Consider the following 18739-nt stretch of genomic DNA (forward strand, 5'->3'; position numbering starts at 1 on the left):
CCGCCCCACTCTCATTTATTGGGAGAATTGTCCAAAAAGTCCTAAACTTATTGCACTTTTGCCAATTCAGTCATAAACCTTTAACTTTGTCAATTAAGTCCTAAACATTTTCGCTTCTTACCAATTCAGTCCATCCGACCAATTTTGGCCAGAAAATGCTGACGTGGACGCCAGCGGGGTCACGTAGGACCGTTGGTGCTGACGTTGATAATTTTTAATAATATTTTAATATTTTTTGAATATTTTTTGAATATTTTTGAATATTTTTGAATTTTTATTATTTGTTTATGTATTTTCCTTTTTTTTTTCTTTTTTTCTTTTCTTTTTGGCTTTTTCTTTTGCCTTTTCCGGTGGCCGGTGGCTAGCCACCGGCGATAGCCGACCACCAGCCACAGCCAACTGGCTGGCCTCGCCCGCCATAGGCGAGGCCCGGCCGTGCGAGGAGGAGCTTCGGCGAGGGCAGCCCTCGCCCGGGCGCGACCCCGCAAGGGTTGCCCTGGCAAGGCCGACCCTCGCCCAAGCCGGGCGGCCTCGCCCGGGCGTCGACCGGGCGATGGCTAGGGCTGCTTGCAGCCCTTGCCCTCGCCCCGCCGGCCGATGCCACCCACCTTGATGAAATCATCTCTCTCTCCTCCGATGTCGGCGCCGCTGTCGCTGCCTTTGTCTTTGTCTTCTCCACCGAGGAAGACGCGCCTCTCACCTTACCTCTTCACCCCGCCGTCGTTCATCGTTTTCATCGCCGTAGTTCATCGTCTTCGGCCAACAACTCCAAGCCACCCGAGCTTGGCCGAGCGATGGCCGGGCGACCTCGCCCGGCGTCGCCGTTGCCGTTGCCCGGCCGACACTTCGCGAGGCCGCCTTGGCTTGGGCAAGGATCGACCTCGCCCAAGCAACCCTTGTTGGGTCGCGCCCGGGCGAGGGCTACCTCGCCAGAGCTCCTCCTCGCTCGTGGCGAGGCCACCGCCACTGGAAAAGGCAAAAGAAAAAGCCAAAAAGAAAAGAAAGAAAATAAAAGAAAAAAGGAAAAAAAACATAAAAAAATAATTCATAAAAATTCATAAAATATTAAAATATTATTAAAAATTGTCCACGTCGTGCACCCAGCAATGGTCCTACATGGCACCGCTAGCATCCACGTCAGCATTTTCCAGCCAAAATTGACCGGATGGACTGAATTAGCAAGAAGTGAAAAGGTTTATAATTTAATTGGCAAAATTAAAAGGTTTATGACTGAATTGGCAAAAGTGCAATAAGTTTAGGACTTTTTGGACAATTTTCCCTCATTTATTAGACGTAATTTCATTTTTGCCCTTTCATGAACTAAAAACCCTAAGAATGCTACTCTCTCTTCACTCACCTCTCTCATGCCTCACGACTCTCCCTCACGGCGTCCACGTTAGCATTTTCCGGCCAAAATTGGCCGGATGGACTGAATTGGCAAGAAGTGAAAAGGTTTAAGATTCAATTGGAAAAATTAAAAATTTTAGGACTGAATTGGCAAAAGTGCAATAGGTTTAGGACTTTTTGACAATTTTCCCTCATTTATTAGATGTAATTTCATTTTTGCCCTTTCATGAACTAAAAACCCTAAGAAGACTACTCTCTCTTCACTCACCTCTCTCGTGCCTCACGACTCCCCCTCTTTTGTGCCTCAAGCCGCATTCCCTCATGCTCACCACCTTTGAGCTCTCTTCCTCACACCATGTTCCGTCACACCCGCCACCCTCGAGCTCTCTTCTTCATGTGTCATTTTCTCACACCCGCCCTCACTCTTGCCTCTCTTCCCAAGTAAGAATTCTCTGTTTGTAATGAGCATGAATATTTTTTTTTTTTGTAGAAATTTGTGTTAGTAATTGCAGATCTTGCTTTTTTTTCTTAGCTACAGTGGCAATCTCCGTCTGCGATTTCGCAATGTCTCCTTTGTTTTGTGGTTATGTTGTTATTTGTTCCTGTTAGCAACCATGGTTCAATTCTCGATGGGTTGTGACACTACTTGCTAGAACCAGAGCTTTGTAATCGAGTTACAAGGTTCCGAGATTGAGGATTTCATGCCTTGTTTTGTATAGCGAAAATATGTTTTGCTCCCAAGGCTTGTTTTTCATTTACGTTTATCTTTTCAAAGTTATATTTTGTTACTCTAATGCCTACAATCCTAAATCTAAGCTCATTCAAAGCAGGGAATTGTCTTGAAGCATGCAATGCACTATCACCTCAAAATGATGAAAGCATGGTTGTCTAGAGAAAATATTGAACTCAAATCGGTGGACCCAAATGCAAGGAAGAAATTTTCTTCGGAGGACTTTCCTATTTATTTAAATATATTAGACCGAATTCTTCCTTAAGAAACTGTCTCTAAAAATAACTATGTTAATACTATTAAAATTCCAAATTGATGCTATCATGACACATTTATCCCAAATTAGCTTTTGTCTTACAAAAATCCTAAATTAGCATTCTATGACACATTTACCCTAAATTGATTTTTTGTGTCACAAAAGATACCAAATCTATACCTCTGATGCAAATCTACCATCTATTAGTTAGTTTAAATAAATGCGTCATGGAGTACGAAATTTATAATTTTTAATGGAATTATCCCGAAACTCTAGATTGGAATGGATTGATCCTTTCAAGGACTTCTTTTTGCACTCTACTGATTTTTGCTTTCGACTAAAATTTGTACTTTACCTCATTGAATAACACGAGTTTGTTCAACAAAAAAGGAAAAGAAATTAGTTTTAATGAGTTTTGATGTTGCAAATTAGCAATTATTGAAAATTCTTACATTTTGTTTCAACTCTTCCTATCGACTATTTCCTTAAAATATTTTTATTATTTTTCTCTCAAATTTACAATAGTGTCATTAAGTACATATAAATTCTCCCTATGTCATATAATTACAAAAATTAACAATTTCCTAACTGTTATCAAGTCTTATATTTTACATTAACACATCATTTGAACTAAGAATTCTGCCTTTGTTTTATTCCAGAGAGGGAGATTTATTCGGAATATGATACAATTTTGCGAAGAGTTTATGCTGAAATATGTATACTAATTTCCCACAAATGGAAGAACGCACGCTATTTTTTTTTTTTTTTTTTGATCTGAAATACGATACTAGATTTACTTCTTGAAATGTTTAGGGAATACATCAAAAGCGTCAGTGCTTAAAAGTTCTAGTAGAGCAGGCGGGGGATTAGACAACCAATTATTGGGAAGATAATTTAAGCGACAAGCTTTGGCAAGCCAATCCGCGGACCTGTTTGCGTTTCTGGTGCAGTGGGCCAAGGAAATGTGGTGGAACGCACGCTATTAAAACGCACAAATTTGCTCATAGATTTTATAGTGCGTTAGTCGAGTGTTCTTAGAGTGGTTAAATTAGACTCATAATCCATCGCTCCGCACGATATGAGCCAAGATGATGCATGTTATCTTATGCAAAGGGGGAAGCCGGCCCAAAATAAGTTTTAAGGCTCATGAATATTCCGTTTGTTTCTCGAAAAAAATGATAATTTGGGAATATCTTCCTAAAAATTGATCGTTTGTATTCTTGAAATAAGTAGTCAATTAAAAATATTTTTTTATCATGGACGACAATTTATATCGAAATATTTTCGTGGAAAATAAAAATGTTTTTCGTTCATTCATTCATTCTAGTAAGTTATACAAGCAATCATTAGTAGAAAAATATTTTTCAAATTATTTAATTTTCATTAAATAAACGCATCCCAGCTATAAACTCAAATCGGGATTAGCGTAATTGTAGTGTGTTTTCCCCTCTGTTAGGCTGTTATCCCGATAGACTGCCTATCTAATGAACATCGCCTCTTTACCATGTCGAAAAACAGCAAAAACAGGCTCGCAACTCTCATTTTTATTTTCAATTTTTTTGGTGGTTTGGATTGGAATTGGTACTCGTCAAACAAGGAGTGAAGTATCTATCTTTACATACGTAAAACTCAGAAAAAGAAAAGAAGAAAGGCCAAAAGCAACCGGTGCAACCGGCGGTGTTTATCCTAATGTTCCCCCTTCGCGCAGCTACATTATATGCGTGACGCATTCACCTTCCTTATTCTCTCCTCTTGTGACATTTATTTTTATTTTTTTTAAAAAGAAAAACCAAAGACTGCGCTTAATGAATACTCGAATTTGATACGGCACGAGGTACGGAATGCAAGAGGAAAAAAATGCCGTGTCCGAAATATTATACCATAAGTTCTAAATCTTTCAATGGTTTTAGCCAAGTCTTGAATTTTCTATTGAAAAAAGGCATTGGGAGATTCTTTCGGTTATTACTAATTTGACACATCCTGAGTGCACTTAAGTGATTTTTGATAATAACAAAGGCAAATTTCCGGTGGGAGGATATTGTTGAACTTTTCTCTTTATAAAAGATTTAGAAATTGATCGGACCAAATCAAAAGTTTATTGGTTGATTGCATTCTTTGCATAATACTTGGAAATTTCCACTAAATTTTTTCTTCCGAAGAACTGACTAATCCTAGCCGAAGCAATGACGTGTCTTTAAACAGTATAAAGACCCGATATCAAAAGATTTATTTAAAAATTGCCCCAAAGACACTTCTTAGGCAACTAAATAAGAAGATATCGTGATTCCCAACACATTAATTGTTATCGTGATATACCCACTAATACATCAAAGATCAAAGATCCCTTTAATAAAAATATTTAACGAATGCTCAGAATACTCATTAAACTGTCCATAATCAAAATAAAGTTCGCTGATATCATATACGAGTTAAAGTTAAGAAATACATCCTTAACTTTGCCACTATTGATATGGCACCCATACAAGACACTTCACAATTGATAGAGGGGGAGGGCCAGATGTCGTGGAATGTTTAAACCGAACATTCTGGGTCAATTGATGCTGCAATGAAGATTGGAAGAAGGGGGGACAAGTACAGCTGTTGCTTCATGTATCTTTATTTCCAACTCCGTAATATGATGGCAAAAATGAAAATGCATGGATTAACACAGCCAGTACTATTCATTCTAATTTTCTTCATCTAACATTCTCTTTCCAGTGTCTCTATGCAAAACTAGTGGCCACGATGATCAATAAATTACTCAAATAGAAAGCCAGTTGCTCAGGCTTTAGAGCCCACTACAACCTCTCCAAGTCTCCATCCGGCTACGAGTTCGCAGATCTAACCCAGAATGACGTACCTAGGGTAGAGACGAGAGGCTGAACGTGAAGGAGTTGGCAAGCGAGCACGAAGTGCAGAATGAACGACGTGTAGAGCCATCCTCTCCATGCAATGCCTTCCATGGCCGAGGAGAAGATAGACAGATTCATCACGAGGACAGATTCATCACGAGATTATCCTTTCTCTACGTGATCTGATAACTTACTATGGCGACTCCGATTCGGAGACCTCAAGAAGAGGAGAAGGCGAAGGGCACAAAGCAAAGGAATTGGAAGAATAAGAAGAAATACTTCCGTCGCTAGTGAGTTGTGCCGGGAAGAGTGAGGACTTTGCGAGAGGTTACCGTAGCTTCGGCCTTTAGGTGAGCTCCACGGGGACTCTGGTTTGCTGACTGGCCATGATCAGAACCAGTCAAGAGGTGCCACGGCATGGCGAGGGGGCCTCGTCAGATCGCTTTGAACTTTCGTTAATAGTGTGAACAGTTCCAGGACCAAATAAGACATGAACAAGCTTCTTATCCCCGATTAAATTTGATGAATCTGTATGCTTTCAATGTTGATTAATGACTGTGGAAAAGCCAAGGTTATTACGAATGATCGGTGTTATCTAAAGATCGTAAAGTTGAATCTTGAATGCCCAAACATCTCGGTTTTTTTATTTTTGGTGAATATACATCCCGGGATGACTTAGACGGATTCTTAAGAAGCTGTAAGTTAATCAGGAGTCGCTAGGAAAAATCCGAACTTATTAGTGATGAAATTCTCTCGCTTTTTTTTATAAGTTTTAATCATGTGCTCGCAGAACGGACTAAAAATAGCCACCAACCTTGAAATGAGGAAGACATGGAAGGTAGAGTCATTGAATTTGAAAGATATGAAGTGTTGGAACCAAAAGGCAAATCTGATCCGATCGTATTCAAGTTTGTTGTGTGCTAGTCTAGGGAAAGGGGGAACTTGGCGAATCGTTTGTGCAAAAAGCTATTAAAAAGACTAGTCAGCTGCTGGCAATGTCTTTTGAAAGATATCAAGTGTTGCCAGCAGCTAACTAGTCTTTTAATAGCTTTTAGCACAAACGATTCGCCAGGTTCCCATTTCCCTAGACTAGCACACAACAAATTTGAATACGACCAGTTTCTACATAAGCAATAAATCAAATCGCAATATCCTAACCAACTCAATCCTTTGTCAAGTTATGGCAAAGTCCACTCATTGGCAAAGTGAAAACAAAAAATGAAACCATGCCACTGGCCTTTTTTGGGCCTGAAAAGAATGACAAGATGGGAGTCCTCATAGTTTGAAAAATTCAATAACCTACACGATTTACCACTTGACATATTGGGAAGAAAAGTTCTTACAAATTTGTAGCATCATCGTGGACCACTTAGGAGTTAGGACTAAGGGTGGTAATGTAGTGGTAGCATTGAATTCAATGTCCATTCAACTGAATCTCACTTCTCCACTAGTGGAAGCCTGGGCAGTGAAGTCGTAATCCAAGTCTTGTGGAACTTCCATGACGCCCTCTAATACCTTGATGGCCATAGACATGGAGGGCCTCTTTGTATAGTCTCCTTGCAAGTAACATGCAGCAGTCCTCATCTTATTCACCACATGTGGTCCATTTAGTTACATGTCATAGCTAGACTTATCCACAATGTCCAACAATCGTTCCTCTTCTGCCTTTCTCTTAAAAAGATTCAGAGAGTGATCCAAGATTTTTCTCCTACACACCATCTCCAAGATTACCACACCAAGTGTCAACCTTTTCAGTGATTGCTTTACTCCACCACTCAAGGGCCAAATAACCCAGGAGTTCCTCTCATGGTTGTGACAACACGGCTTTGATCTTCGTCTATCAACTTGGATAATCCAAAATTAGCAACCTTTGCATTAAAATTTCCATCCAAGAGGATATTTGGGGTTAATTTCTAAGTGAAATATCTTTTGTCTGCAATTTTCATGAAGATAATTAAGACCTTTTGCTATATCAAGAATGAATGATCCATCTATCTAGAGACTTATTTGACATATACTCATAAATAAGGAGGCTGCAGGATTTCTCAGTGCAAAATCCCACGAGTCTTACCAAGTTCACATGATGGATGCTACAAATAATCTCAACTTCGACTAGAAAGGATTTCTTAACCTACCTAAAATCATCAAGGCATTTTACAGCAACTTTTGTGTTGTCGCTTAGAGTACCTTTGAAAATAGAACCAAAACCGCCTTCGTCAAGCTTTTTACCGAATCCATCTGTGATGGTTTTCAAATCATCATACGTGAATCTAGTGGGCACTCTAGGTACTTGACCAATATAATCCTCCTTTGCTCTCTTTTGAACAAACAAAACTAAGGCTACAATGAAAATCATCATGGCAAAAAAATCTCCGAGGCTAGACCCAAGTATTATAGGGAGACGATTGCTCTTACAATTGTCAACTGGAGTATAAGGAGCTTCATTGGTCACATTTTGTACTTTAAGCTAAGCAGTAGAATTATAGGAAAATGTTTTCTTGTCAACGTTCATAAATGAAAACACCTAAGTTGATAAGTAACAACTGCCTCTAGTGCGATTCGATTCATATTGGAATATAGCTGCTTTGCATGAATAGTTCTTTGCATAGGTCTCTTTACAACTTAAAGCATTTATGTCCTCAAAATCTAGAGTGAAAGTGAAATACATGAGATTTTCGAGCTCCAAAAGAATTTGATTTTTTGAAGCCCCCACAAGACAATGGAACATTCTCAGAACACCCAAGATTAGGCCACCTATCATCTACTTGCTAGAAATAGCTCATCCCCCAGTCGAAGTCGCACAACTACATTGCCTGTTGGAACAAATTCCATATCGCCCCCAGTGTCAGATAGGCACAATCGCTAAGATCATCTTTGAAAAGATCGGCCACTTCTTTATGCTTGCCGGACCAATCATAATCATACAATCTCAAAGGCCCATCCGAGCCCAACTTCATGTATTGTGCAGAAGATGCTAGAGGGAATGATATCAAGCCGTTAATAGACCACAAATGTTACTCCTAATCCAATCTACCTTCTATAAAATGTGTAGATTTTTCACGCCAAATCTATCATTCTCCATGTCAAATCTATCTTGCACTTATCTATTGTTTGTGTTGACATGCACACATTTTAACATAATATTAAACTTAATATTGATTGATGGTAGATTTGCGTCAGAGATACCAATTTGGTATATTTTGTGACACGAAAAATCAATTTAGGGTAAATGTGTCATGGAATGCTAGTTTAGGATTTTTATGAGACAAAAGCTAATTTGGGATAAAGGTGTCATGAGAGTAGAATTTGGGATATTTAATAGTATTAGCACTAGTTATGTTTAGAGACAGTTCCTTAAGGAAGAACTTGATCTAATATATTTAAATAAATAGGGAAGTCATCGGGGTGAAGCTTCATAGGAAGAAAATTTCTTTCTTGGATTTGGGTCCACCGATTTGAGTTCAACAATTTCTCTAGACGACCATCTTTCATCATTTTGAGGTGATGGTGCATTGCATGCTTCAAGACAATTCCCTGCTTCGAATGAGTTTAGATTTAGGATTGTAGGCATTAGAGTGACTAAATATAACTTTGAAAGGATAAATGTAAATGAAAAAACAAGCCCTGGGAGCAAAAGATATTTTCGCTGTACAAAACAATACATGAAATCCTCAATCTTGGAACCTTTTAACTCCATTCCAAGGCCAGAGTTTCTAGTTCTAGCAAGTAATGTCACAAACCGTTGAGAATTGAACCATGATTTTTAACATGAACAAATAACAGCATAAGCACAAAAACAAGGAGACATTGCGAAACCACTAGTGAAGATTGCCACTTTGTAGCTAAAGAAAATAAGCAAAATTTGCAATTACTAACACAAATTTCTACAAAAAAGAAGAAGAAGAAAAAAAAATCATGCTCAACATGAATAGAAAAATATTGGAAAGAGAGGTGAGAGCGAGGGCGGGTGTGTGAAAATGCCACATGAGGAAGAGAGCTTGAGGGTGGTAGGCATGATGGAACACGGTGTGAGGAAGAGAGCTCGAGGGCAGTGAGCATGAAAGAATGTGGCTTGAGGCATGGAAGAGGGGGAGTCGTGAGGCATGAGAGAGGAGAGTGAAGAAAGAGAAGCGTTCGTAGGGTTTTGTTGGAAGATACGCATCTCTTTAGAATATTAGATTGATTCTAATTTGATTTGTACAGATCAATTAAGATTAGATCTAGAATATATTGATTTTTAGAACCATTCATTTCCTTGTTCATTGATTGTCTTGTATTATAACTTCTCAAGATGTACATTGATTGGATCATTGAAGAATACAGAATACAGAAAATATTCTCCTCAAAATCTCGTGTTCTTCAGTCTCTCTTTTTCTTTTTCATCTTCTTACATGGTATCAGAGCGGTTCTGAAGATCTGAATTGCTTCCGCTTTCTTTGTCTCATCATCTTTTGAAGAACTCCTACATCTTCATCTGTCCAGTCTCTTAGTCCTCAATCTCTTTTCTTTATTCCTTCTACCAAGATCGTCAACCCTGCACGAAGTTGAAACCTCAATTTATTTATAATGACAAATCCTGTCAACAACTTACCTTCAGCCTCCAATGAGCGTCCGCAGGATGGAAATTCCGAAGGTCAGGACATTGTTCCCACCGAGGACGTCACCAGATCTCAGGAATCACCTGTCCAAACTCAAGAAATTCATCATTCTCCGGCTCAGTCAATTCTGGGGCAACCCTACTCGGTTCAGCCCATTCCGGGCCAACCAATAGTGGGCCATCCTTACCAGTGGCCACTGTTTCAATACAACCCATGGTTGTTTGGGCCTAACCAGAACGCATCATCGCCAGGAGTTCAACCCGCCGGAAGCCTACCAACCGCAAGCGGGGCAAGCGCAACCGGTGGGTCGGGTGGAACAAATTCGGGACCAACAAATGCGGGTTATGGATCCGGTTCAAATCCGGGTATGGGAGCAAATCCCTACCCGAATTTTTCACCCGGTTTTTTGCCGTTTCCAGGATCAATTTTCACCGGACGACCAGAATCCGGCGACCCCCTGTTCGTTTCCACCGCTGACGGACCTAAACTGAAGCTAATCAGTCAGCAACTTACCGAGCACGAAAATTACTCCAAGTGGTCGCAGGAATTCTGCCAAGCCTTGGTGACTAAAGACAAGGATGGGTTCATCGACGGGACCATTCCCGTTCCTTCGGACAAGCGGCTGGTGCGCCACTGGAGGAAATGCAATCAACTCGTCCGAACTTGGATCGGCAACTGCATCTCCCCAGAGGTCGCAACCGAACTACCACCCACAGAAGATGCTCAAAAGATGTGGGAAAATATAAAGGAAATGTACGGGAAACTTGATCGTGTCAAAATTTTTTCGCTTATGCAAGAATTGAGCTACTTAAAACAGGGGAATATGACAGTCACAGCTTGTTTTAACAAGCTCTCATCCTTATGGAACGAACTGGAAGCCGTCGAGGAAAAGCTCGAGGGACCAGAATCGACTCTACAGCAGTATCGTTCAATCAAGGAGAGGGAAAAGGCTACGCGTTTCTTATTGATTTTGAACGATACTTACCTTACCTTTCGTTCTCAGATCTTAGCCATGGACCCTGTCCCTCCGATCGGGCGGATCTACCAGTTGGCCGTGCAGGAGGAGAGCCAACGTCTTGCGTCGCCGGAGCATGCAAGGCATGGCGACAGCATCGCTCTCGCAGCCCGCGGCGAGCGAAGAGAAGGATCCGCAGCGAAAACCCTAACCCTAAATCGAGAGGGAAGGAGAGGCGGATTAGGGTTCTCGGGTGGAGAAGATCTCACTCGCCCTTTAAAAGGGATGGGATCGACGCCGAGATCTAATCCGCGGATCGGACGGACCAAATCGCGCGCGTGGATCAAACAGACCAGATCGTCCGCGTGGATCGGACGGTCTTCTTGGCTTCGATGGCATGGATGGATCCGATGGTGGATATGATCCCGCAAATAAAGGAGCGGACAGCCAGATATTTGCCACGTCATCAAAGAATTTCTGACCAAATTTTAAGGCAAAGGGTAAAATGTTTTGCGATTATTGCAAACGTTCTAACCATATGATTGACAGTTGTTAGAAATTACATGGAAGGCCCAGAGAAAAGGAGAAAAAAATATCAACTGCCTATCAGGTGACTGGACCTACAAGCCAAAGTACCGACCAACCTATTTCTTATGGCCAATATCAACAATTAATGCATGCTCTTCAGAAATTAGAAACCTCCAACAAAGGAGGAAGTTTTTCAGGTATCTCGCATTGCCTTATTAATTCAATTTCAAGAAAGGCATGGATTATTGATTCAGGTGCTAGCGATCACATTATTTGTGATAAGGCATTTTTCACAAGTCTGAATGAGGGATTAATATCTCCTGTCATCGTGCAATTACCCAATGGGAATATCACACATGTGAATGTGACCGGAACAGTTAAACTTAGCCCTCAAATTACACTTGAGAATGTTCTTTATGTGCCGGAATTCCAGTTTAATCTTATTTCTGTCTCAAGAGTATGCAAGGAGAACTCATGTCGGGTATTCTTTGATATTGACACATGCTTCTTTCAGGCCCTTTCGACTGGCAGACTGATGGGCTTGGGTAATCTTTCTGAGGGCCTCTATTTTTGGACACATTTTCCAAGTAATTTCATTTTTTCTAGTGCATATTTCAATAAAACATTGTTGACACCTAAATTTTGGCGACCCATTTAGACATTTAAAAAATTAGGGGTTAATTTTATCCCTGAAAAAATAAAATCACATGGCATATAGTTTAGAACATTTTTGTTTATTTTATTGGACCGACAGCGAGTGCAAAATTTTTCACATATTCCGTTCAGATTCTTCACACATTTAGGCAATATACACCAAAGGATGTATTTTCAAGCAAAAAGGAAAATTTTGGATGGGATATTTGATAAATACAAAAGGTAATATTGCGCGGGGTGCAACGATATATTCAGTGGTATTTTGCATGAGCAAAATTAGAAAGTAAAATATACCACGAAGATCCAATTTTTCGGCTTATAAAAGGGACCGTGTACGGACAAAGTTGAGGGGGGGAGGCCACACAATTGATACATACGGCCACAATTCTGAAAAGAGGACTTCGGCACACAGAGAGAGCTTTAGAGAGAAAAAGCCAAAAGAAGAAATCATGGAGGCCTGCCATACACTGAATTGAGGAAAAATCGTGAGGGGAAGCTTCTGTACAGAGTGCTCATGAAGCATCAAGAATCGCAGAGCACACATTGGAGAAAACACACGAGAACCGAGAGAGGAGAGGGAGCTTCGCCAAAAGCTCTTCACGGCCGAGACCTCACCGACTCCTTTGCAGTTGCTGCTTCCCGTCATCCGATGCACCTAGGACGACTTACCTTGCCGTGATCCCTTCCGACGAAAAAGTCCTCGGAAGCTTGTCTTCGGCCACTAATCCAAGCTAAAGTCAACGTGGATTTGCGAGTCTCGCCGAGAAGCACCCCCAGTCAAGCCAAACTCTTCCATGGCCCCGCGTTTGGTTGTAACAATCGCGAGGTCACGAGTTCGGGCAACCGCGGAACCTATTTCAATGCTCTAATTCCAAGCGAAGCTTCTGTCCAGCAAGCAATCCTCAGCGAAATCCAATCACTACTCGACGAGGCCAAGACTTTGTGCCACCCACTGCTGTCCCAAGCGTGAGTCGTCGCAACCCCGATCGCGTTAGGCCTGAATTTGGAAATTATCTTCAAAATTAGGTAAATTATACGCGCCTAATTTAGTTATCGCCTAATATACGTCTATTGGTATACTACATGCACATTTATAAGCGATGGACGTATTTCCCGATTAGGGTTATTTGCCTAATTCGCAACCGCGCCAGGGTTTTTTATTTCATCTATAAGGCTTTAGATGAAATAATTAATCAAGTGGGAATAAAATTGATATTTTGATCTTTAAGGCTTAAGATCAATTTATCGATTTTACTAGCGAAATATTATCTCTTGATCTAAACGATGTGTGATATTTCTGATGATTTTGAATGAATTGTCTTGTTTTAATTGCCTTGTTTATCTCGAGATATATTTGAATTAGAATATTGCATGTCTTAGGGTTTACATGTTTAGAATAGGAATTTTATTTAAGAAAAAAAATCAAAATGCAAATAAATCAATTTAGGTTGTTAGATTTTAATTTAGGTTGCATGTTTAATCATTTGGCAATTATAAATTTCGAAAATTAATAAAACAATAAAAAAAAAAAAAATCATCATACACTTGTCATGTAGAATTAGGGCATATCTTGCATGTCATTGCATATTAGGGTTAAATTGCACTTAGTTTAATTTAGATAATTTTTTTTTTTAAAATTTATTATAAGTTTAGGCATTTTTAGATATATTGCATTTTAGGATTATTTAGGTTAAGATAATATTTTAGTTTAAATTAGGATTTGGCTCAATCTAATTCCTAATACAAATTGAATAGGATCTTAATCTAATTAGATAATTCTCACATTTTTCTAATTTCAAATTTCATAAAAAATACAAAAAAAATGTCTTAGAATAAATTAGTTTCAATCTCTAGGAAAAAGAAAATAAAAATGTCATGTGCATGTCATTAGAATTAGATTCATGAAATGGATGCCATTTAGTAGTTGTTGTTAGGTCTAGTCAATTAGAAATTACATGTCATTAGAATTAGGTCATTTAGTTAATATTGCATTGCATATTGCATGATTTTCATTAATTAAGTGAAAACAAAAAGAGAAATTGCGTGTTAATTAGAAACCATATTTAGGGTTGTTGATGTGGATTTCGAATTAACATTGCAGATGCTTTCGTTGCTACGAGGTAAGTCCTGCATTTTCTATTTGCTTTCTTGGGTGTTAAATTGATGGATTGTGCACCCGCATGATCGCCGCATGTTAGAGAATTAAATTTAAAATCAATTCAAGCTGCCCGCCAAACAATTTTTTTCTAAATAAAAGAGAAAGGTACCGAAAAGGCGTTAGAGAAATCTAGCGTAATCAAGTCCCCGAACTCATAAATCTCTGGTTCGTAGAAGTAAAGTAAAACTCCCGTTACTTTACTTGGGTTTCTAATCGACCCACCAAAAATAGATTAGTGGCGACTCCTAATTGAAAATCAATTGTATGTTAAGAACTTGAACCTAAAGTCGCAAATTGGTATGGGCTTGGGAGAGCCCGAGTTAAGTCTAGGCTTAACAATCCATTAGCCAAACTCTAGGTAATTCACACCCCGAAAAATTAGGTCGTGACAGCTTGGCGACTCCGCTGGGGACAGCAGTGGGTGGCACAAAGTCTTGGCCTCGTCGAGTAGTGATTGGATTTCGCTGAGGATTGCTTGCTGGACAGAAGCTTCGCTTGGAATTAGAGCATTGAAATAGGTTCCGCGGTTGCCCGAACTCGTGACCTCGCGATTGTTACAACCAAACGCGGGGCCATGGAAGAGTTTGGCTTGGACTGGGGTGCTTCTCGGCGAGACTCGCAAATCCACGTTGACTTTAGCTTGGATTAGTGGCCGAAGACAAGCTTCCGAGGACTTTTCGTCGGAAGGGATCACGGCAAGGTAAGTCGTCCTAGGTGCATCGGATGACGGGAAGCAGCAACTGCAAAGGAGTCGGTGAGGTCTCGGCCGTGAAGAGCTTTTGGCGAAGCTCCCTCTCCTCTCTCGGTTCTCGTGTGTTTTCTCCAATGTGTGCTCTGCGATTCTTGATGCTTCATGAGCACTCACTGTACAGAAAGCTTCCCCTCACGATTTTTCCTCAATTCAGTGTATGGCAGGCCTCCATGATTTCTTCTTTTGGCTTTTTCTCTCTAAAGCTCTCTCTGTGTGCCGAAGTCCTCTTTTTCAGAATTGTGGCCGTATGTATCAATTGTGTGGCCTCCCCCTCAACTTTGTCCGTACACGGTCCCTTTTATAAGCCGAAAATTGGATCTTCGTGGTATATTTTACTTTCTAATTTTGCTCATGCAAAATACCACTGAATATATCGTTGCACCCCGCGCAATATTACCTTTTGTATTTATCAAATATCCCATCCAAAATTTTCCTTTTTGCTTGAAAATACATCCTTTGGTGTATATTGCCTAAATGTGTGAAGAATCTGAACGGAATATGTGAAAAATTTTGCACTCGCTGTCGGTCCAATAAAATAAACAAAAATGTTCCTAAACTATATGCCATGTGATTTTATTTTTTCAGGGATAAAATTAACCCCTAATTTTTTAAATATCTAAATGGGTCGCCAAAATTTAGGTGTCAACAAACATCATTGTGTAATTCGACTACCAATGAAAAGAACTTTATTATGCACTTAAGAATGGGCCATAGTACTTTCTTTCCTTATGCGCAATGCTCCATATGTCCCCTTGCCAAACAGTCACGTAATCAATTTCCTCTAGGGAATACTCGTGCCAATGAAATTTTATCATTAATTCATGTCGATATATGGGGGCCTTACCATACAGCAAATCATGAAGGGTCTCGTTATTTTCTCACCATAGTAGATGATTGCTCTCGAGCAACATGGATTTTCTTAATGCAGTCTAAAGGCCAGGCTTATTCTCATTTGAAGACATTTATTACCCTTTCCAAAAATCAATTCGGGAAGTCTATTAAAAGGATCCGAACAGATAACGGAAAGGAGTTCTTCAGCCATGATTGCATCTCATTATATTTATCTCATGGAATTCAACATGAAAGTTCTTGTATATACACCCCACAACAGAATGGGGTAGTTGAACGCAAACACAGGCACCTTCTGGAAGTTGCTAGAGCCCTGAAATTCCAAGCAAAAGTTCCGGATGAATATTGGGGAGAATGTGTCATTACAGCAGCTTATCTCATCAACCGAATGCCCACTCGGGTATTGAATGGGAAGACACCTTTTGAAGTATTATTTGGCAAGGAACCGGAGCGGGCACATCTCAGAGTCTTCGGGTGTCTATGTTATGCAGCTATAATGGGCCCTCGAGACAAATTGGATCCTCGTGCACGTCGCTGCGTATTCATGGGATATCCTACCCTACAGAAAGGATATAGAGTCATGGACCTATCTACCAAGGAATTCCTTGTGACTAGAGATGTTTCATTTCATGAAAACGTCTTTCCTTTCGAAGAAAAAACGCTCTCACATGAAGACTCTAGTACAATTCCACGTCGTCCCATGACAGATGATCCAGATCTTAATTATATACCGTTGTCGGTATCTACTCCTAATCATTATGAATAGGTAATTCCTTCAGTAGCAGATTCTGGTTCTCATGAAGATCGGGATCCAGCAAATGTCCCAGAAAGTTCACTTGCAGATCCTTCTACTAATGAAGAAATGGAAGAAACCTTCGCCACTACAACGAGGGAAACATCTTCACCTCCAAGAGTCGACCCTCCACGACGTTCTGGTCGAGCTACACGACCTCCTACCTGGACCAAAGATTATGTCTGTTCTGCACTCAACTCACCAGGTATCAAATATCCAGTCTCATCATATGTTTCCTTCTATAATTTGTCATCAGAACATAGATGTTGCATTAGTAAATTATCGTAGATAAGGAACCTACCAGCTATGATGAAGCATCTGCTGATCCAAGATGGCAGAAGGCCATGGAAGCAGAATTACAAGCATTGATTGACAACAAGACTTGGGATCTTGTCACATTGCCGCCAAATTGCAAACCAATTGGCTGCAAATGGGTCTATAAGATCAAATATCATGCTAATGGTTCCGTTGAGAGATTCAAGGCACGACTAGTTGCCAAAGGCTTCACACAATGGGGAAGGGTTTGATTACCACGAAACCTTCTCCCCGCCTTGCCAAAGACGTCACAGTACGTTCATTCTTGATAGTAGCAGCTGTTCGAAACTGGTCCTTACACCAGATGGATGTCCACAACGCCTTTCTTCATGGAGATTTAGATGAAGAAATTTATATGGACGTTCCTCAGGGATTACGGAGACAGGGGGAGAAGAAAGTGTGTCGCCTCCGAAAATCCCTTTATGGGTTGAAACAAGCTTCCAAGCAATGGTATGCCAAATTTACAAGCGCTCTCACAACAGCAGGGCTTTCATCAATCTCGACATGATTATGCCTTATTCACACGGACTAAAGGTATGACATCTATCTATTTGATGATTTATGTCGACGATATTCTTATTATGGGAAACAATGAGGCTGCCATAAGAGATTTTAAGAGGTATCTGCATGCAATTTTTCACATTAAGGACTTAGGAGCTCCTAAGTACTTCCTTGGTATTGAAATTGCCCGTTCTGAACAAGGGATTTCGCTTAGTCAGCGAAAATTCATAATGGAGATTATTTCAGAAACAGGATTGTCAGGTTGCAAGCCAGCTGCTATTCCCATTGAACAAAACACTAAATTGACAACCGCAGATTATGATAAGGGAATCTCTCAAGAAGAAGACTTCACTTTGGAAGATCCTTCAAGCTACCAAAGACTTGTTGGAAAACTCATATATTTGACAATGACTAGGCCTGACATCTCTTATGCAGTTCAGACTCTTAGTCAATTCATGCACAGTCCGAAGCAATCACATCTTAATGCTGCATTTAAAGTTGTGAAATATCTGAAGAAATGCCCAGGTCTTGGAATACTCTTGTCAAGAAAATGCAACATGGAAATGACAGCATATTGCGATGCAGATTACGCAACTTGTCCTATGAGTCGAAGATCTGTCACTGGGTATTGCATCAAGTTAGGAGATTCTTTACTCTCCTGGAAGACTAAAAAGCAGCCCACTGTTTCTTTATCTTCAGCTGAAGCAGAATATCGAGCCATGGCCAAGACCACTTGTCAGATAGTATGGATTCGGGGTCTTCTTAAGGATCTTGGAATACAAGTACAAGGAGCAACAAAGCTATTCTTTGATAATGATGCAGCCTTAAAACTTGCAGCAAATCCTATAGTGCATGAGAGAACCAAGCATATAGAGGTTGACTGCCATTTTACACGAGACAAGATTTCAGAAGGAGTCATTGAAACAAGAGGAATTGGAACGACAGAACAGCCTGCAGATATCTTCACCAAACCTCTGTGTCAAAGACAACACGCATATCTTCTAAACAAGCTAGGTGTCTTAGACATATACAAGCCACCAGCTTGAGGGGGAGTGTTGGAAGATACGCATCTCTTTAGAATATTAGATTGATTCTAATTTGATTTGTACAGATCAATTAAGATTAGATCTAGAATAGATTGATTTTTAGAATCATTCATTTCCTTGTTCATTGACTGTCTTGTATTATAACTTCTCAAGATGTACATTGATTAGATCATTGAAGAATACAGAATACAGAAAATATTCTCCTCAAAATCTCGTGTTCTTCAGTCTCTCTTTTTCTTTTTCATCTTCTTACAGGTTTTTGCTTCATAAAAAGAAAAAATGGAATTACATCTAATAAATGATGGTGAGATGGGAAGTTAAGATATTTTCATTAAACCAACAAAGTAGAGTTTTGAAAAAGCTAATTTTTAAGAAACCTCAAATTTTTCAGTCTCTTAAAGGCATT

The sequence above is a fragment of the Eucalyptus grandis genome, chromosome 11 (genome assembly GCF_016545825.1).
Source record: "Eucalyptus grandis isolate ANBG69807.140 chromosome 11, ASM1654582v1, whole genome shotgun sequence".
NCBI classification, from domain to species: domain Eukaryota; kingdom Viridiplantae; phylum Streptophyta; class Magnoliopsida; order Myrtales; family Myrtaceae; genus Eucalyptus; species Eucalyptus grandis.